Raw genomic sequence first — 22,769 nt, 5'->3', positions numbered from 1 at the left:
GAGGGTTCTAGAGGGTAGGGGGGTGGGGGGATGGGTTAGCCTGGTGATGGGTATTGAGGAGGGCACGTTCTGCATGGAGCACTGGGTGTTATGAACAAACAATGAATCATGGAACACTGCATCAAAAACTAATGATGTAATATATGGGGATTAACATAACAATAAAAAAATTTAAAAAAAAAAAAAAAAAAGAGTGCATAACTTTCCAGGCAGGTCCAGCTCTCCCTGATGGAAGGTGGAAGTAGGTTCCAGCAACCTCCAGCAAAGAGACTGTGGAAAGGTGGAAGCAATCAAGGAGGCATTGTGCACAGCAAGTGGCAAAGGGATCCAGCGGGATATGTGTGGAACACTAGAAGCATCCACTCTGTGTAGCTTGGACAAGGACTCCAGTTATAGCAGTGGAGTTAGCCAGAAATGGTTGGATCCTGGATATGTTTTAAAAGTAGCATTGATAAAACTTTTTGAGAGATTGGATGTAGACCTCAAGAGAGAGTAGTCAGGGAACTCAAAAACTTTTGACCTGGAAGTATGGATATGTCATTAACATATATGTGAAAGGTAGATCAAATTTTCTTTGGAGTGAGGGAAGATGAAAAGTCTATTTTTAGACATGTTCAGCTTAACATACCTGTGAAATAAGTAAACTTCATATAAGTAGTCAGATGTATGAGTCTGGTTTTTAGGTTGAGGGATCTGGGCTGGAAAGAAAGAAAGATGCCATGGCCATGTAGATGATGTTTAGCAATCTTAAGGTAAATGAGATCACACCGCTATAGGATGCTTCGAAAAATCAGTGAGATGATTAAGATTAATAAATTCCCCAAAGGAGAGGAAGTGAATTCTGTTTGATGAGATTAAGGAAGATTTAATTATTCTGATTGGTTTATGAAAATTCAAAGAAAGTCCTAACTCCGGCTTTTCCTCTCAGACCTGCTTTTGTTAAGGTTCTTGGGGACACTTATGTAGTATCTTCTCTGGCATGGCAGCCCATGGTCTTTTCTTTCCAGTTCTATTCCTTCAATTTAGTAAAGAAATAACAATCTTCTTGTTTCATTTTTTCCTCTCTTCCCCTATGATCCTCTGCCTTGTTTTTTAATTCCACGTATCAGTGAGATCATATAATAATTGTCTTTTTCTGACTAACTTATTTTGCTTAGCATAATATCCTCTAGTTCCATCCACATCGTTGCAAATGGCAAGATTTCTTTTTTTTAATTTTTTATTATGTTAATCACCATACATCATTAGTTTTTGATGTAGTGTTCCATGATTCATTGTTTGTGTATAACACCTAGTGCTCCAGGCAGAATGTGCCCTCTTTAATACCCATCACCAGGCTAACCCATCCCCCCACCCTCCTTCCCTCTAAAACCCTCAGTTTCTTTCTCAGAGTCCATAGTCTCTCATGGTTCGTCTCTCGCTCGGATTTCCCCCCCCCTTCATTTTTCCCTTCCTTCTCCTAATGTCCTCCTGCTATTCCTTATGTTCCACAGATAAGGAAACCATATGATAATTGACTTTCTCTGCTTGACTTATTTCACTTAACACAATCTCCTCCAGTCCCAACCATGTTGATGTAAAAGTTGGGTATTCATCCTTTCTGATGGCTGACGGGTACTAGTCCATTGTATAGATGGACCACATCTTCTTTATCCATTCATCTGTTGAAGGGCATCTCGGCTCTTTCCACAGTTTGGCTACTGTGGACATTGCTGCTATGAACACTGGGGTGCATGTGGCCCTTCTTTTCACTACATCTGTGTCTTTGGGGTAAATACCCAGGAGTGCAATTGCTGGGTCATAGGGTAGCTCTATTTTAAAATTTTTGAGGCACCTCCACACTGTTTTCCAAAGTGGCTGTACCAACTTGCATTCCCACGAAGAGTGTAAGAGGGTTCGCCTTTCTCCACAACCTCTCCAACATTTGTTGTTTCTTGCCTTGTCCATTTTTGCCCTTCTAACTGGTCTAAGGTGGTATCTCAATGTGGTTTGATTTGAATTTCCCTGATGGCTAATGATGATGACCATTTTTTCATGTGTCTGTTATCCATTTGTATGTCTTCTTCTGAGAAGTGTCTTTTCATGTCTTCTGCCCATTTTTTGACTTGATTATTTGTTTTTTGGGTGTTGAGTTTGAGAAGTTCTTTATAGATCTTGAATATCAGCCCTTCGTCTGTAGGTCAAATAATCTTCGACAAAGCAGGAAAAAAATATGCAATGGAAAAAAGACAGTCCTTCAATAAATGGTGCTGGGAAAATTGGACAGCTATATACAGAAGAATGAAACTCGACCATTCTCTAACACCATACACAAAGATAAACTCAAAATGGATGAAAGACCTCAATATGAGACAGGAATCCATCAAAATCCTAGAGGAGAACATAGGCTGTAACCTTTTCAACATCAGCCACAGCAACTTCTTTCAAGATACATCTCCAAAGACAAGTGAAACAAAAGCAAAAATGAACTTTTGGGACTTCATCAAGGTAAAAAGCTTCTGCACAGCAAAAGAAACAGTCAACAAAACAAAGAGGCAACCCACAGAATGGGAGAAGATATTTGCAAATGACACTACAGACACAGGGCTGATATCCAAGATCTATAAAGAACTTCTCAAACTCAACACCCAAATTATTTCAATGTATGACAGTTCACATAAGAGTAAAAAGCTAAATTCTAAGTAAAATGAAAGCTATCTATTTTTCCAATTTCCAAAAAATAGTTTGCTCAATCTGGTGGATGAGGTTGCAATCCTAAAGTTTTTCATGTTGTAGGTGAGGATTTATTACCAAAATGAACATAATCAGAAGGTATAAACCAACTTAGAAGTAAAATCATAGCTTCAGAGATAAATGAATCCAGAGGTGTAAGCTACACTAAAAGATTCCAAGTAGAATCCACAGGAACTGCATGTTCCAAAGCAGCAAGGTTTTCAGCAGCTGTGCCTACACCCACCACAGCTGAAGTCACATCTACATCCAGAGCCACAGCTCAGGCCACCCATAGTAGTATATGTGTCCTCTGAGAACCACCTCCACAAGTCCCTTTATACTCACTTAGTAGAGGGGATATAAAGCAAGCACTCTTCACAGTCTAGAGACTAATTGTATGGAGTGAGGGGAGATGTCATTAATATATTTCTTCAGACAAAATAAGGTTTGCATGCTCTTTAAAATCAAGGTTACTTTGCTCTCATATCATATACTTTATTGACAAATGATTATGTTGGTTACAAAGCTTTCACTTTCTCCCTACCCCAGTTCAAAACAAGACATCCCTCATTCATCAATCCCAAACATTTGACCCTATTTCATGTGTCAGACACTGTGCTAAAGATTAGGGCAAGAGAGATGCAATCTAGAGTTCCTGACAAGTTGTCTTCAAATCCAGTTACAACACATATATAATAAAAGCCGTACCTTGCCTAGCTATGTCCTGAAAATAGTAGTTTGCATCTCAGTGGCAGATTCAAAGTCAGAAGAACATCAAAAATAAAGTCAGACTCCTGGCTGACCCATATGATTTCAGTGTAAGTTACTTTAATTCACATTTTTTCATCACTACCCTCACCTGACCCCCAAAATAACTGCATGTGACATAGTCCAGATGTATTTAAAATGTTTGTATGAACTTGGTTCCTCTTAAACCTTTTGTCATATTGTTGTTTTATCGTGGGTTTGCTATGAGACTCCCTTGTATCTAAACTTTCATAGACACTCTTTGAAACAAAACCGTAAGACCATTTCTAGTTTTAATCTCAGTGAAACTGTGAATCTTTGTGACCCCAGCTTATCTTACTCTTTTTCTCACTTCCACGTATTACCTTCTGTTTACTCCTTCGCCTGTAGAATTCTCAAGGACAACACTATGTACAGTGGCTGTAGAGGCAGGCATAAACATTATATAATGTTTATTATTTGACCCTATGTACAACAAAACTTAAGACTGTTAACATTAACACTTCAATCACTTCTTCAAAAAAGCTAAGATCATTGTAATCAAAGTAACCAACTTCCTGACAAATTTACTGGATATGAGGTAGAGCTTTAATAACTAGAGAGATGGTTGGTTATGAGGTTAATATGCTTCATTTTTGCTTCTGCTCATAATCGAAGGTCAAAAAAACAAAAACAACCTCATTTTACCCATCGGAGGCACTATCGGAAGTTTCACTGAAGAAACAAAGTAATGGGTGACCTCTAACATTACTGCTGCCTGAATCCTCTCCTATACTCTTTCTGTGTCCCAGAAGCTGAGATATTATGCGAATACATAAATAACATGAAGGACACAAACAAAATCCATTACATAAGAAATACAAGGAAACAAAAATCCTTTCTCACAAGCTCCCATCTAATAAAATACCATAGCACCGGGAAATCTTGAAATGACTTCAAGTTTATTTGTCTAAGCTACAAGAGCTTGGTATATTCAGGGGCTATGTTTTCTATAATCATCTCATAGTCAGATGTCATAGAAGATCCAATGCAACAATGATCTACATATCTAAAAAGGTCAGGATCTTCATGAAATAGAAGTGTTATAAAAGAAAACACAAATTTTATTTATAGTTTTTAGAAAACAAGTGTCTGGAAACAATATGTGGGCCATTAACTTGGCATATGGAGCTAGTATCAATAATAAATGCTAATATATCTTGATCAATTACTATATTCCAAGCACTATACTCGATTTTTTTTTTTTTTACTATGCTAGATCTTCTGGACACATTATTGCATTTAATTCTCAAAACAAAACTCTGAAGCAGGATGTGTATCTTTTTCATTTTATGGAAGATAAGATTGATAGTAAGTTTTCCCCATGTGCACAAGTAGTAGTGTTAGAGCACATGAACCTTAATAATCTGGTTCCAGATTCCCACTCTCCATTACTTCACTCTATCACCTACTAGAACAGACAGAAATCCATCCAATCAATAAAGAGGCATTGACTCTAACAATGGCATACCATTATTACACCCTTTATATCTTTATCCTGTTAAGCTATGATGCTTGACCTTCCAGTAGATTTAATTTTGTGAACTCCTGTGCCTAAATTTCATTCTACTAAAACTCGGATGTGTATGATTAAATCAGTAAGTTCTATAACAGAAACAGGAGGAGAAGATGAGGCTAGAAAAATGAAGCAAAAGTAAAAGGGTGGATGAGTTTATATGCCCTGCTGGGGCATTTAAGCAACGTCTTACCAGTAAATTTTTCTTGTCCACACTGGAGAGTTCACTCCTTGTGTCTGGGTTACCCAAGACACAGAACAAAAGAGGAGCATCTACCTGAACACAACTTACACTCAGATCTTTGAATAAACTTTTAAATGACTAAAATCTTAAGTAATTCATGATATTTATGTATTTTTAGATTGTACATTATTATATACAAACATAATGCAAAATCTGAAAAATAAAAAGATGAATATAAAACCTCAAAAATAACTATAAATATCATGCTTGGCATGGATTGCTCAGGAGATGATCCCTGGCACTGCAGGGTAATAATTTCAAACACTATTTAAGAATTCATGCAAAAATTACTTATTGAGCCCCCATTATATTGAGACAGTGTTATTTTGGAGTTGGTGATACAGCTATGCTTATATTCTTGTCTCACATAAGAAACTATGAGCTCCTTCAGGGCACAGACCTTATGTTACCCATCCCTATACCCCATTGTCTCACAAGGTGTCTGGCACATGGTAGATACTTCAATATTTGTTGAATGAATTAATGGATGGATAGATGGATGGATGGATGAAGTTTTATGAGAAATGCACTAATTGCTCTAAATATTTTTAGATAAAGAAAACTCTTTATACAAGGTAACTCATATTAACTACTTTCTATAGTAAAATTTTGCCAATTAATTGTTTGCCCACAATTAGATTTTTTTTCCTCAGTTAAATCCATCACCAGTTTTCAAAGCATCACTTGTATCTTGCTCACCCCATTTTGAGCAGTTTCTTGATAATATCTAAGATCACAGAATCAGTTCACAGCTTACAACATCTATTTTATTGGAGGTACAAGAGGAAGCATGTAAGGTATAGTCCGACAAAAAATTTTGTTATCATAGGACAAAAATTGTTCTACAACCAGACCATTCTCTCCTCTTATATTTTAGCAGGTATTGATTAGCTGGCATGAATGCTACCTATGAGACCTAATCTTTCCAGATATTTAAGGATTGATTGAGGGCCTAGACAGCCAACATCCTTTATGAGATAGTGATATACGTATATTTTATATTTAGGAATCGGGGAATGCTGACAATACCATGTCACTCAAAGGCATCATTGCTATTGTTGTGAGTGTGTTACAGTAATTTTGTATCTGGATAATAGCAAATTTAGATAACAATATGACCTCGTGCTCCTGGATCTTAGCACCAGTCGGAAAGCATGAGGCAGGTATTTGGACAGTATATTAAACACCATAAGCACCTCAGTAAGCTTTAAGTATATTTACATTAAAGTAATTATCAGAGAAAGATTGTTTAAAAGTTTAAAGTTTTTATACAAAATAAGACAAATTCCTTTAAAAATTAAAAAGAAATATATACTGCTTAGTACCTTAATGTGACTAATAATGGATAGTAAAAAAAAAGTGTCAGGATCAAGATAAATAGAATTATTGTCACATTTCATCCAATGATTTTATCCTAGTCTACATTTTATTAATTTCTTAAAGGAATATTCCTTCAGATTCTGACATTCTGATTAGAGCACAGACTCCTTTCCAACCTAGCTACTACATTTACATCCCCAAATTTGGCTAAGAATAGTTCTTTCTTGCAAACAACTTCTTCTCTAGAAGCATTCACACTATAAGGTTTTGCTGGAATTTATTCATAGAGCTGTTTCAGTCTGTCATTGTCTTCGACAGTCTCACTGACAAGGCAGCTCTTTCTGGCAAAATGAAAAATGTTTTAATTTAAGAAGTAGGACATGTGAGACATGAGACACATATGTACACTATATTGTTTACAAATATAATATGAAATCTGTAACATAGTTTCTCATGCATCCCACAAAATTGTAGTTCAATCACATTCTCCCACTGGTGATGTATCAAATCCAAACTCATTTATCAGTTGGCACAGAAGTGATGATGGTAGAGTTCACACACCAGGTACAATGAATCTCACTCCTCTGCTGGCTTTGAACTATTAAAAAACCTTTATCAATGTCCAGAACTATTGGGGAACTAACATTTTTTGGACACTGTTTTGTATCTTATCTCATTAAATGTCACAAAATCTTAAGAATAAGCATATCCCCAATTTGGCCTATCAAACAATTGAAGCACCAAGAGGTGGAGTAATTTTCCAAAAATCATGCAAGTGGCAAATACAAGAGTGATGGACCAAACTCAAATCTGCCCAGCTACGTGATTCTGGCTTTGCTTTCTATTGTTCTGTTCTGTATTCCTACTACCATTGATATCACTTCCTCTTTCCTAGAAAGATTGAGTTGAAATATTTGTTTTTTTTCCTCCACTTCTTTGGACCAGACATGACCATAACACGTTTGGAAACTTACTCCACTTACCAAGTGTGAAGACTGAAATTGGAGCAACTTCCAGCTATTTTTCTGAAGTCATCGTGTAAAGGCACACTAAAAGTCACCTTCAAATAAGGCAGTACCCCTCTAGGCATGAGTAAACAAGCAAGCTGACTAGCCATAAAATCATGAGACACACTGCTTGTTTTTCAAATCTTATTCAAATGAGTTGAAGAACAATAGCCAAAGAAAGTGAAGTTGAAAATGTAAATTATGACCATCACAAAGCTCAATATTAAGTAGTACAGCAGAGCTGCAGTCTGACAGAAAGAATCCAAAGACCAAGAGCCAGGGTATATGAGGGAGAATGGAGCTTCTGTTTCGGACAATAGCCTTGGTTTTGCTATGACTAGATAAGACTGAAAGTTTATCATGATTAAAAATAATTTATGTCAATTATTACAATGCCATTCAGAACCTGATTCTTAACAATGCATGCTCTGTGGAAAACAACTTTTTGCATGCATTGGGATTTTTAGCTGCATCATCATCATTATCATTTACATATATAAAAACAAAAAGTATATTTTATACTAATATATATTGTGTATAAACTATACATATAATATATAATTTTCATTGACTTGTTAATTAATGTGTTTGTTTGGGAGCCAAACTTCTGTTACAGAAACTCTGCCGCGTGCTGAAAACACAGAAATCAAGGAGGCAAGACAAGGCAAGGCAAGACAAATTAAAGAATTTATAATTACTCTGTATCTTTCTTGAAAAACAATGTTGTTTTGTAAAAATATGCCTCTTTATATGTTATGCCCTCTACCTGGAATAACCTCCCACCTTGTTTTTATCTAACTACCATCACTGTATAGAAAACTCAGTCTATGTGTTCCTACTTCTAGATGGTTCACCTGCCCATCAGTCTAATGTCTCTTTTTTAAGTTCCCATGATAACCCTCATGGCTACCTCCCTCAGACCACTTCTCTATAGTGTACATTCATTCACCTGTCTAACTCACTAGGATATAACCTCCTTCAAGGCATGGATTGTGTCTTATTTCTCTTTTCATGATAGGTGTTCAGTTTACATTATGTGTGTGAATTAATGAATGAATTTTTTAATGAATTAATTAATCCTTTGAAGTAGACCTAAAATAAACAACTATAGTACAGATGCTAAGTTCTATAGTAAAGAAAATTCAGGGTTCTGTGGGTGATGGCTAAAGAAATTATCTGGGGCTGCTGATGGACTAAGTAGATTGTGTGTAAGGCAGACAGAGAAACTCCCTCAGATGATGTGATGCTCAAGCTGAGACTTACCAGTTGATTCAGATATCAGCTGGCAGACAGATGGAAGAGGCATTACCACAGATGGCATAAGTTATCCGTAGACAGGAAGGTCTATGAATGCTGTCATGATCAGCAAATTCTAAGCAGGAAAAACAGGATGAAACAGCTATTGGCATATGAGGGAATAGCTGGAAATGGCATTAGATACTAACCAAGGGGCTGCATCATAATGGGATTTATGTCCTGCTTATGAGATCACATTTTGTATATTTAGTGATGGAACCATGGGCCACGAGTAGACCTCCAGCTGACAGAGGAAGAACAGTGAGTAAGTAGATTGGTAAGAAATATTATAAAAGCAAGAGAATGAAATTAGGAAAAGCATATAATGGAAGCCAAGGAAAGAAGTGGTCATCAGCACCAAATGACACAAAACAAAAAAGGACAAACAACGAGACAAGTCAAGGAGACTGAGTAATCAACAGGCTGTTGGTGACCTGAGGGAGAACAATGCTTGGGTGATAGAGGGTAAGAGACAGGTTAGAGCAGAGTGAGGACTCAGAGGCATCGGAGGAAACTATTTAAAACCTTGGATGTAAAAGAAGTTGAGGAAAAGCTAGCCAGGGGTGATCTGGTGTTGAGACAGCGTTTTTACTATCAAAAGACTTGAGTGTGTTTATAAACTAAAGGGAAGGTGTCAGTGGAAAAAAAGAAGCTGGAAATATAGTAGACAGAGAGGATAATTTATCAAGCAATGTGCTGAAGGAGATGGCATTTAAAGCAAAGTGAAAGAATGATTTTTTGGACAGGAGGGAGGATATGGTTTCCTCTGAGACGAAGATAAAAGGCTAAGAGACAGGTGCAAATGTAGATAAGTATGTGGGAAGAGAGTTGATAGAGGTTTCCCCTGATAGATTCTCTTTTCTCTGTGAAATATGAAGCAAGAGTTACAGACGGAGGAGGGCGGAGGCAGAAGTGAGCGTTGAACAAGAAGCTTTAGGGATAATGGTGAAGGATGGTATAGCTGCAGTGGAGAAAAGAAAGAAAGAAGCCTGAGAAAAAGGAAAGGATGATCAAGTAGCGCTGGCGACTCAGCCAAAAATGAGAATTCTGTGAAGGTACATGGCACCACTCCATGTGGTACTGGGGTTACCTCCAGCCGCAAGTGGGAGCCCAAGTTTGGAATAGAGAAGACTTGCATTAGTGCACAGATAAGAGTTTACAAGGTAAAGGAATAGAAAGAGCAAAAGCTTGATGAAAGAAGTGTAATTGATAAAAAAAAAAAGTGTAGATAGAAGGCCATATGATTTACTCTCCAAATTAGTATACTTGAATATTAAAGGTGGCACTATTAATAATAATCCCAGGACAATAGATATAAACCATAGCACATATAAGAAATTATGTGAAAAACATAACATTAAAAAGAGGTTATGCAGGAAAACAATGATATTGATTGTGTAGATGCAATGGCATGGCCATAAGCCAGGTGTGAAGAATTGGAAAAATAAGAGATTTAAGAATATTGGCTTCATTTTTAGAAAAGGAGCACCTTGCAGTATTGACAAGTGGGGTTCTGGGAGTGATTTGCTAGTAGAGCAAATGTGAGAGAGGATCAAAGAATTTTGAGGCAAGGGTGCTTAAATCGGTGTCTGCATAAACATACAATTTAATGCATTGAATGTAAGAAGAGAATTCAGTGCCAGGTGCCATTCCAAGCTTTTGAGTTAGAGACTGTGATGGTGGTAAATGACACATACCAGAAAGTGTGGCAAGATGCTGGATCAAGAGAAGTAAGGAGTCAGGGACCTAGAAGAGAAGTCTAATGGTACCCAGTAAGAGAAAAGTCATCTTTGTTATCCTCCAGGAGATTCAGCCAGAGATGCCAGCTTTAACCATCTGCTGAGCACAGAGAACACAAAGGCATCCAGCCAGATAAAATTGTTCTATCCTCTCTCTTTCTTCCCTACCTTTGATTTAGTATGGGTGGGGGGCGGGGAAGCAGCAGCTAGAAGGGACTAAAAAGGTTGGCTTTAAATACTGTAGAGAACAAAACCATCACATTCCATCTCCTTTTCCTACCATGGGCTACTCACCTATTTCAACTGAACTATTGTTTTTTACACTTGCGTCTTGGTTTTTTCTTATCTATAAAATGAAAATGACATTTGAAATTATAAGGTTATATAAAGTATGAAATGAGCTTATATATGTCAAACACTTAGAGAGATTTGCATAGTACTAGTGGGGGTTAACATTCATCATCATCATCATCATTATCATTATCCTCATCGTGCCATTAGAAGTTGAATATGGAATCTAAAAGTCTTTCCCTCTCACTAAACTAAAATTTTCCATGATACTCACATAGAGGATTGTATTCAAATGTGCTGTGAAAACTGAAAGTCAATGTAGAAAATGCTAGAAAGAAAGGCAGCCACAGGAGAATACACATTAGAGGGAAAGAAGCAGAGAACAGACTGACAAGCGCTAGGGACTCACCTGACCGGAAGGTTTCTTATTTAAATGGACACTAATGAAGCTTCTACATAAACAGCTCAACACATTGCAAGTGTATTTGTACAAAACTTTCACCAGAGTGGCATCTGTAACAGCACATAAAGGTACAGTGTGGTCAAATGTATTAACTGTTCCCATAAAATCTATTCTTCTTGGTAAAATGAATATATGCTCCCAATTCCACTAATGCTGGTTTTGTCATGTGATACGTCTTGTTGAGGAATATGAGCAGCTATGATTTGCACCACATATGAACACACCCTTTCAGAAACATCACAAGTTTTGCCAGTAATCCCACTTTTCCTCTTTGCAACAAAAATGTCCTTCTGCATAGATCCCAGAATGAAAACGTATGAAGAACAGACCAGTAGCAATTGACCCAAACTTGTAGCATGAATGAGAAACACTCTGTTTTTGTAATCTGCTGTGATGAAATTGTCACCTCTACAACATTGGCTAATACAGAAATTGTTCTAAGAAGGGAAATGTCAATATATGAGAAAAGAAACCACATGTCACTGCTTTCAGGTTTAGGTTTTGGGCAAATGCCCTCAGTGGAGGATGGAAAAACTAACCCATGTCATATTGGGCAAAATATCTGGTAAAATTTTTATTTGCAACCACTTGGAAAACAGAAAATAAATCTTTGGCTTCAGATGAAGATGTCATGAAGCAGAATGCATTATTGTGCCTTGTTTTGTTTCTGGGTTGTTTTGTTTTTTTTTTTTTTTCAAATTAACCAACTTCTTTTTAATGTGTCAGAGATAAATATGTTATAACTACCTTTTTAGAAATGCCATAAGTAAGAATTATTAAGAATTAAATTTTTAAAAGCCTCACATAATTAACTTCATTTTTAGTTCATCAAATAAAATTCCTTATTTTCTCTATTATTTCTTATGAAATAGGGAAGGAAATAGAATAAATAGAACATACATATTTTAGTATCTAAATATTATAGAGCTAAAAATTCTCAAGGAACATGATTTTAAGAAAAACAAGTAAGTAAAAGCTGACATCCATTTTGCTCAAGTTGGATTATACAGGGTTAGAAAGGGACACAAGATCACTAAGAAGGATCTTATTGAGGTACTAAGACCATAGTTCTTCTTCCTGGTATGGACTGTGTTTTAATTTTAATTCAAATAAACATTGAAGATTGATTTACAACTAATTTGTTTTAACTAGATAAAATTTCTAATTAATAAAATACTAGAGATTTTTTTTAGAAAAATACTAAACATAAAGGAAGTTAAACCTTTACACATTTATATCACCTTACAATAACCAATGCTGGTGTTATGAGGCATATCTTTCCTATAGTTTTTATTTTAATAGTTTTTGGAAATTACTTAACATATTTTGAAAAATATTACACACATTTTTAGGCTGGACTTTCCACTTGGTATTATTTAGGTAATATTTTCTGATGGCATCAATATTTTCCAAATGTTCATTTAAATGACTGTATAGAGTTTCCAAAATAATTCATGATTTTCAGATCAATTCTATATTGTAGAATATCATTATGTCTCAGACCATAGGGAATATCCTTCTGGAAACAAAGACCTACTGTCATCACATTGAACCATGTTTTTCTGCTTCATTTAAATACATGAACATCTGTGACAATTTTCTGTTGTTGATTAGCATGCTGCTCCAAGATGGGTATGTCCTTCTCCCAGAAGACAGGAAACTTTGGGAGAGAGGACAATGTAACACTTGCAGATTAATCTTTTCTTCTATTAGAGAATTTTTAAATGTTTTTTTTAGAATACCACATGAAGCAAAAGTGCTGAAATTAGATGTCAACAAGGGCACACAACATCTGTTCCAAGAGAAGGTAATGAGGAGGGTCTGACAAATGCCCCTCTATAGGACATGCTCTCACTTAACTTGCAGAGACTCAGCTACATGTGTGAAAGTCTTCCTGCTGACTTATTCTAATCAGTGGGCAATAAATTCTGCTTCTGCTCTAGACACATCTGGAAAAGCCAATCTTCATGCAAAGTTCTGGATATAAAGACAGAACAGGCTGAATATTGATAAGAAATTACATAATAAAGAAAAGAAACTTTTTTGACTTTCCTATTCTTGTTTTAGGAATTACATCTCATTTCCACTGAAGAAATCAATCATATTTATGTCTCAATAAATGCCACATTTTACATATTTTTTCTTGATAAAAGTGGTATCATTGGATATATTATTATTCAATTTGCTTTTTCACTTAAAGTGTAATGTGATTTTTTTCAAAAATATTAGAAATTTTTCTCACCCTTTTAAAATGTGCATTGAAGAGAAACAATTACTCTCAGTGATGTCAGAGTAACTAATACTGCACTTGCTCTCCCTTCACATTAAACTGGACAAAATAAATGAAATAAATAACTGTTTTTGGAAATTGCCCAACAGGTACCTAAGAACTACAATGCTTTTCCAAAGAGAAACAAACTATTTAAACCCTACTATCACTTCAGGTTTTTGCCTGTAATTCTCTCAGGCCCACATTTCAAGAAGAGGAACCCAAGAAGAGCACAATGTTAATATTGAAGAAAGATCAAATTTCAGAGAGTGACTGTAAGTTTTGAATAATCATAGTAAAGGAATGAGAGCTACACAGAGAAAGAACTCTAGATATTCACATAGGGGCCTCTTCCGCCTGCTTTATTGAACGCTAAGACACTCAAATATATGGCTTAATTCCGTAAGAAAGGGCAAAAAAACAACTGCTCATCTATAAGCTAAATAATCCTGAGATCATGCAGAACTGAGAAACACTTGCGATCCACCAGCCAGAGCAAAGAGACTTTACTGAAAAGTAAACCCAAAAGAGAGACACTTGAGTAGTTGGGCAAACTAGGACTAAATGCTACATTAGACCCATCGCATTATGCAAAGTTCGAGGGATTCACAAGTAACTTGACTGCCTGCCAAAACCAACTTCCACACTATTTAGAGAAAGACAACAATATCCACATTGTAAACAACCCATTATTAACATTGTCTGGTATCTTTTTAAAAATTACTAGACAAGCAAAGAAGCAGAAGAAAAGTTGTGACTATAAAACAAAATCAATCAGTTATAACGAACCAAGAAATCACAAACATAATGAAAACAACACATCATGATCTTAAAAGAGCTGTTATAAATATGTTCAAGAATATGAAAAAAACATGAAAATGAGAAGATAAGTGAAAGATTAAAAAATTGAAAATGTACTTCTCAAAATACAATGTCTGAAATAAATTCAATGGATGGTATTAAAATCAAATATAAGGGATGCCTGGGTGGCTCAGTTGGTTAAGTGTGACTTTGGACTTTGGCTCACGTCTTGATCTCAGGGTCGTGCGATTGAGCTCTGCCTCAGGCCCCATACTCAGCATGGAGTCTGCTCGTGATTCTCTGTCCTCTCTGCCCCTCTTCCCACTAGAGCTCCCTTTCTCAAATAAAAAAAATAAAATCTTTTTTAAAAATTAAATTTAATCCTGAGAATGAGGGGGGAAAGCCACTACTGGGAGAAGATATTTGCAAGAGACACACTTGATGCAGTAAATCAGATCTTCTTTGCCTCACCTGATTCTTGCTCCAGCCACCACTACAGTGGCCCTTCTACCTGGGCTCCATCCAGTCCACTATCTTGCAGGTATGATGTAAGAAAACTTCACCTTATGTCCCTGCTGTTTACTTCCAACTACCAGCCCAGGTGCTTTCTTGTTAATATTGCAACAGGAGACACTGGAACATCTCCCAGTGCCCACGTATGTGTACCTGATGTGCATGAGAATTAATGCCCCCCTGGAATGAAAACCTAAATTATGTTTAATTACATCCTATAAGACATACTTGTTCAATGTGTAGGTTGCATCTTTTTCCTTTTAATTCTCTGGACTAGCTGGGGCCAAATCTTGGGCATGGTCCCCTGAAAAAATTTGTCATCCTTAGAATGAAGATTTTCTGTTTTGTTTTGGTTTGGTTTTTTAATGAAAATTGCCCTGGTAATGAGACCAGTGAGTTTGTGTTGTGTGTTTCACCCACACTGGTAGTATATAAAGGTCTCAGGGTGGGACATGACATTCAGACTCCAAAAACCTCCACCTGCTCCACTACTGAAATACTGAACCCCAATTTCTAGACACCATGTGTTACAACTACAACAGAATCTCATGTGTAGCTGTGGCAATGGCTGTGGATATGACTGTGGCTATGATTCTGGATATGGCTCTGGCTCCGGCTGTGGATACAGTTCTGGATATCACTGTCTTTGTGGTTATGGATACAGGTCTGGCTATGGCTGTTTGCTGTGGCTATCAGCCATTTTTCTATAGAGGATATTATTCTCCTGGCTAGAAGAATTCAACTGCAGTGCACCATTTCTTTTTAAAATGACCACTGGGGGGACAAAGATGGTGGAGGAGTAGAGGACCCTATTCCAACTGGTCCCCGGAATTGAGCTGGATATCTAGCAGACCACTCTAAGCACCCACAAAATCAGCCTGAGTTGTAAGAAGATCTGGATCTCTACAAACAGAAGCTCGCAGGTGGTTGGTTTTGAGGTAGGAAGCGGGGAGCCCTGATTCTGAGGGCAGATATTGGAGGATAAACGGCAGCAGGAGGGAGTCTGGCCATGGTAATCCTATACCGCCGGTGAGCAATAGCCTCGCACACTTGGCCGGGGCACAGACTCGCAGACCGGTAGCGGCAGGGAAAGGACTTTAGACGGAAACTGGAGCGGCAGGGTCGGGCGTGAGAACCGGGAGCTGTTGGTGGTTTTAGAATCACAAAGGGCAGAGATGTGCTCCAACCTGGAGGCAGGACAGGGAGCCCCGCTAAGGGGAGCACAACCCAGGACACTGCAGTTTATGGCAACACAGACAGAAACAGAGATAGTGTGGCCTGGAGAGCTCACTGAAGAACAGACTGTGATCTCTCTGCTCTGAGGCAGAGGGTTGGAAAAGGTCTCTTTTGCTCTGACTCTCAGAAGAGACGTGGAAAGCCACCAGGGAAAGCCGCCAGAGAACAAAAGCCCCCAAAAAACTGGTTCCCACTGAGCCCATCCCCTGCCACAGGAGGGCAGGACGACTCTGCCCAAACAGGGTTGCCTGAGTAACAGTGTGGCAGGCCTCTCCCCCAGAAGACAGGCTGGGAAAACAAGAGGCCAGCAACACTAAGGTCCCTAGAAAACAGGTGCATCTTGCTTGGGTTGTGGTCAGTAAATTTGGACTCTATACATTCCCTCAACCACCCATCAACAGAATGACTAGGAGGAAGAACCCCCCAAAATAGGAAAGACTCAGAGATTATGACTTATGCCACAGATTTACAAATGGAGGCAGATATAACCAAGATGTCAGAGACAGAATTCAGGCTGGCAATTGTGAAAACAATGGCTAGAATGGAGAAATCACTTAATGGCAACAGGGAGTCTCTAAGGGCAGAAATGAAAGCTGAATTGGCAGAACTTAAAAATGCTATCAATAAGATCCAATCTAAACTAGATAATTTAACAGCTCGGGTAAGTGAGGCAGAAGAATAAATTAGTGACCTGGAAGACAATTTAATAGATAAAAAGGGAAAAGAGGAGGCCAGGGAAAACAACTCAGAATCTATGAAAATAGAATCAGAGAAATAAATGACACCAAGAAGTGTTCCAATGTCAGAATTATTGGAATCCCGGAGGGGGTGGAGAGAGAGGACTAGAAGATATATTTGAGCAAATCGTAGCTGAGAACTTCCTTAATCTGGGGAATGAAACAAACATTCGTGTTCCTAGAGGCAGAAGAGGACCCCTCCCAAGATCAAGGAAAACAGGCCAACACCCCACATGTAATAGTAAAACTCACAAATCTTAGAACCAACGAAACCATCTCAAGGGCAGTTAGGGGGAAGAGATTCCTTACGTACAGAGGGAGGAACATCAGAATAACGTCAGACCTATCTACAGAGACCTGGCAGGCCAGAAAGGGCTGGCAAGACATATTCAGGGTACTAAGTGAGAAGAACATGCAGCCAAGAATACCTTATCCGGCAAGGCTGTCATTTAGAATGGATGGAGAGATGCAGAGCTTCCAAGACCAGCAGAAACTGAAAGAATATGTGACCGCTAAGCCGGCCCTGCAAGAAATATTAAGGGGGGTTCTATAAAAGGAGAAAGACCCCAAGACTGATATACAACAGAAATTTACAAGGACAATCTATAAAAACAAGGTCTTCACAGGCAACATGTTGACAATTACTTCATATCTTTCAATAATCACTCTCAATGTGAATGGCCTAAATCCTCCCATAAAATGGCACAGGGTTGCAGATTGGATAAAAAAACAGGACCCATCCATATGCTGTCTACAAGAGATTCATTTTGAACCTAAAGATACATCCAGACTGAAAGTGAAGGGATGGAGATCCATCTTCCATGCCAGTGGACCTCAAAAGTAAGCTGGGGTAGCAATTCTTATATCAGACAAATTAGATTTTAAACTAAAGACTGTAGTTAGAGACACAGAAGGACACTATATCATTCTCAAAGAGTTTATCCAACAAGAAGATCTAACAATTATAAATATCTATGCCCCCAACATGGGAGCAGCCATCTACATAAGCCAATTGTTAACCAAGATAAAGAGTCATATTGATAATAATACGTTAATTGTAGGAGACCTCAATACTCCACTGTCAGCAATAGATCATCTAAGAAGAAAGTCAACAAAGAAACAAAAGCTTTGAATGACACACTGGACCAGATGGGCCTCATAGATATATACAGAACATTCCACCCTAAAACAACAGAATACTCATTCTTCTCAAGCACACATGGAACTTTCTCCAGATTAGACCACATACTGGGTCACAAATCAGGTCTCAACCAATACCAAAAGACTGAGATTATTCCCTGCATATTCTCAGGCCACAATGCTTTAAAACTGGAACTCAGTCACAAGAAAAAAATTGGCAGAAATTCAAACACTTGGAAGCTAAAGACCACTCTGCTCAAGAATGTTTGGGTCAACCAGGAAATCAAAGAAGAACTTAAACAATTCATGGAAACCAATGAGAATGAAAACACATCGGTCCAAAACCTATGGGATAGTGCAAAGGCAGTCCTAAGGGAGAAATACATAGCCATCCAAGCCTCACTCAAAAAAATAGAAAAATCCCGAATTCACCAACTAACTCTACACCTTAAAGAACTAGAGAAAAAGCAACAAACAATGCCTAAGCCAGCCGCACATTAGAAGAGAAATAATTAAAACTAGAGCAGAGATCAATGAATTAGAAACCGGAAACACAGTAGATCAGATCAACGAAATTAGAAGTTGGTTCTTTGAAAGAATTAATAAGATCGATAAACCACTGGCCAGACTTAACTGAAAGAAAAGAGAAAGGACCCAAATTAATAAAATTATGAATGAAAGGGGAAAGATCACAACTAACACCAAGGAAATAGAAACAATTATTAGAAATTATTATCAACAACTATATGCCAATAAACTGAGCAATCTGGATGAAATGATACCTTCCTGGAAACCTATAAGCTGCCAAGACTGAAACAGGAAGAAATTGACAACCTGAATAGGCCAATAACCAGTAACGAGATTGAAGCAGTGATCAAAAACCTCCCAAAAAAACAAGAGTCCAGGGCCTGATGGATTCTCTGGAGAATTCTACCAAACATTCAAAGAAGAAATAATACCTATTCTACTGAAGCTGTTTCAAAAAATAGAAACAGAAGGAAAGCTTCCAGACTCATTCTATGAGGCCAGCAGTACCTTAATCCCCAAAACAGGCAAAGACTCCATCAAAAAGAATTTCAGACTGATATCCCTGATGAATATGGATTCCAAAATCCTCAGCAAAATTCTAGCTAATAGGCTCCAACAGTACATTAAAAGGATCATCCACCACGACCAAGTGGGATTTATCCCCAGGATGCAAGGGTGGTTCAACATTCTGAAATCAATCATTGTGATAGAACACATTAATAAGAGGAGAGAGAAGAACCATATGGTCCTCTCAACTGATGCAGAAAAAGCATTTGACAAAATATAGCATCCTTTCCTGATTAAAACTTTTCAGAGTAAAGGGATAGAGGGAACATTCCTCAAGTTCATAAAATCCATCTATGAAAAACCCACAGCAAATATCTTCCTCAATGGGGAAAAGCTGAGAGCATTTCCCTTAAGATCAGGAACACATCAAGGATGCCCACTCTCACCACTATTGTTCAACATAGTATTAGAAGTCCTAGCAACAGCAATCAGGCAACAAAAAGAAATAAAACATACTCAAATTGACAAAGAAGAGGTCAAACTCTCTCTTTTCACAGATGACATGATACTTTATGTGGAAAACCCAAAAGACTCCACCCCCAAATTACTAGAACTCATACAGCAATTCAGTAATGTGGTAGAATACAAAATCAATGCACAGAAATCAGTTGCTTTCTTATACACTAACAATGCAACTGAAGAAAGAGAAATTAGAGAAACGATTCCATTTACAATAGCACCAAAAAACATAAGATACCTTGGAATAAACCTAACCAAAGAGGTAAAGGATCTATACTCTAGGAACTACAGAACACTCGTGAAAGAAATTGAAGAAGACACAAAGATGGAAAAACATTCCATGCTCATGGATCAGAAGAATAAACATTGTTAAAATGTCTATGCTACTCAGAGCAATTTATACCTTCAATGCCATACTGATCAAAATTCCAATGACATTTTTCAAAGTGCTGGAACAAACAATCCTAAAATTTGTATGGAATCAGAAAAGACCCTGAATAGCCAAGGAAGTGTTGAAAAAGAAAAACAAAGCCGGGGGCATCATGTTGCCTGATTTCAAGCTATAATACAAAGCTGTGATCACCAAGACAGCATGGTACTGGCACAAAAACAGACATATAGACCAATGGAACAGGATAGAGAGCCCAGATATGGACCCTCAACCCTATGGTCAAATAATCTTTGATGAAGCAGGAACAAATATGCAATGGAAAAAAATACAGTCTCTTCAATAAATGGTGCTGGGAAAATTGGACAGCCACATGCAGAAGAATGAAACTCGACCATCCCCTAACACCATACACAAAGATAAACTCAAAATGGATGAAAGACTTCAATGTGAGACAGGAATTCATCAAAATCCTAGAGGAGAACATAAGCAGTAACCTTTTCAACATTGACCACAGCAACTTCTTTCAAGATACATCTCCAAAAGCTAGTGAAACTAAAGCAAAAATGAACTTTTGGGACTTCATCAAGATAAAAAGCTTCTGCACAGCAAACGAAACAGTCAACAAAACAAAGAGGCAACCCACAGAATGAGAGAAGATATTTGCAAATGACACTACAGATAAAAGCCTGATATCCAAGATCTATAAAGAACTTCTCAAACTCAACACCCAAAAAACAAATAATCAAGTCAAAAAAATGGGCAGAAGACATGAAAAGACACTTCTCAGAAGAAGACATACAAATGGATAACAGACACATGAAAAAATGGTCATCATCATTAGCCATCAGGGAAATTCAAATCAAAACCACATTGAGATACCACCTTAGACCAGTTAGAAGGGCAAAAATGGACAGGGAAAGAAACAACAAATGTTGGAGAGGTTGTGGAGAAAGGCGAACCCTCTTACACTGTTCGTGGGAATGCAAGTTGGTACAGCCACTTTGGAAAACAGTGTGGAGATGCCTCAAAAATTTTAAAATAGAGCTACCCTATGACCCAGCAATTGCACTCCTGGGTATTTACCCCAAAGATACAGATGTAGTGAAAAGAAAGGCTATATGCACCCCAGTGTTCATAGCAGCAATGTCAGCAATAGCCAAACTGTGGAAAGAGCCGAGATGCCCTTCAACAGATGAATGGATAAAGAAGATGTGGTCCATCTATACAATGGACTAGTACCCATCAGCCATCAGAAAGGATGAATACCCAACTTTTACATCAACATGGTTGGGACTGGAGGAGATTGTGTTAAGTGAAATAAGTCAAGCAGAGAAAGTCAATTATCATCTGGTTTCACTTATTTGTGGAACATAAGGAATAGTATGGAGGACATTAGGAGAAGGAAGGGGAAAATGAAGGGGGAAGAAATCGGAGGGAGAGATGAACCGTGAGACTATGGACTCTGAGAAACAAACAGGGCTTTAGAGGGGAGGGAGGCAGGGGATGGGTTAGCCCGGTGACGGGTATTAAGGAGGGCACGTACTGCATGGAGCACTGGGTGTTATACAAAAACAATGGATCGTGGATCACCACATCAAAAACTAACGATGTATTGTATGGTGACATAACATAATAAAATAAAAAAATAAAAATAAAATAAAATAAAATGACCATTCCAAGACCATTTCTATTTCAATGTCTCATAATCACATTAAAGCACACTGGAGAGAGAGTAGTCAGACCCTGCAAAAAAAAAAAAAAAAAAAAATGGGTAGTCTTCTTAAAAGTCCTGTTCGCTATTGAGGGGGCTGAGTTAACTCATGATGGTCCTGGAAGGCAGAAAACCTTATTTTGATCGTACTTCAAGTATAAACCCACTACCCTCTTACTCTGTGTTTCTATGTTGTGGCAATTTTCAAATAACTATTTTATTGGCCCTAACAAGCTTGTGTGCCTTTTATGACAGAAATGCTATTGACTTCAGAAATAGGCAAGGCTAATGCTCAGCTGTTTATTTTAATTATGTCTGGCTTTCATTCTAATAGACCAATATCCATGGCATATTAATGTTACATATCTTGAATTTTATCCCTGAAAAAAATTTTTATTGGCTGAGTCTTGTGTTCTTAATTCATTTTACTCAAGGGTTTGTCTTAAATATTTGTGTTTTGTGATCCTAGGTCTATCCATTTCTTTCTTTCCATATCAATAAACACTTATGCACTCGTCAATACATGCACACATATATACACACATGAACAAATGCCACAGGGAAAGCTTTTTTGGAAAATGCTAATGATGAATAAGCAAGTTGGAAGAAGAGATACAAAGACTCAATAGTTGGTATACAAATGACCTTAAGAGACTGGCTGAATGGTCCTGGATTTGGATGGTGGCATTAGATAATAAAAGGGAATAGATGAGTGTCAGGAACTCTGTGAAGGTAGAACCTATAAGATCTTAAACATCAACAGTGAAGGAGAAGGAAAAAAAAAACCTAGAGAAGTTAAGTACTAAAAAAGCATATATTTCTTCTTAGTGCTTAGAATTTTGGGGCATTTAGGGTGGTATATACAGTTATATATCTGAAAGACTGGTATTGCAAAAGTATTAGGACTATTATTGCAGATGTGTTCTGTGTCTTTCTAGAGACATTAATCTGGCTAGGGTGAATTGATGATCATGACATACAAATTTCTTGACACAAGAGTTTTTTCTAATATGTGACACCATCTGAAACAAGGGTGATTTCCT

This window comes from Callorhinus ursinus, unplaced genomic scaffold (genome assembly GCF_003265705.2).
Source record: "Callorhinus ursinus isolate GAN/ISIS: 27379988/994484 unplaced genomic scaffold, GSC_fseal_2.0 scaffold1, whole genome shotgun sequence".
Lineage (NCBI taxonomy): Eukaryota > Metazoa > Chordata > Mammalia > Carnivora > Otariidae > Callorhinus > Callorhinus ursinus.
This window is presented reverse-complemented; position numbering follows the sequence as displayed.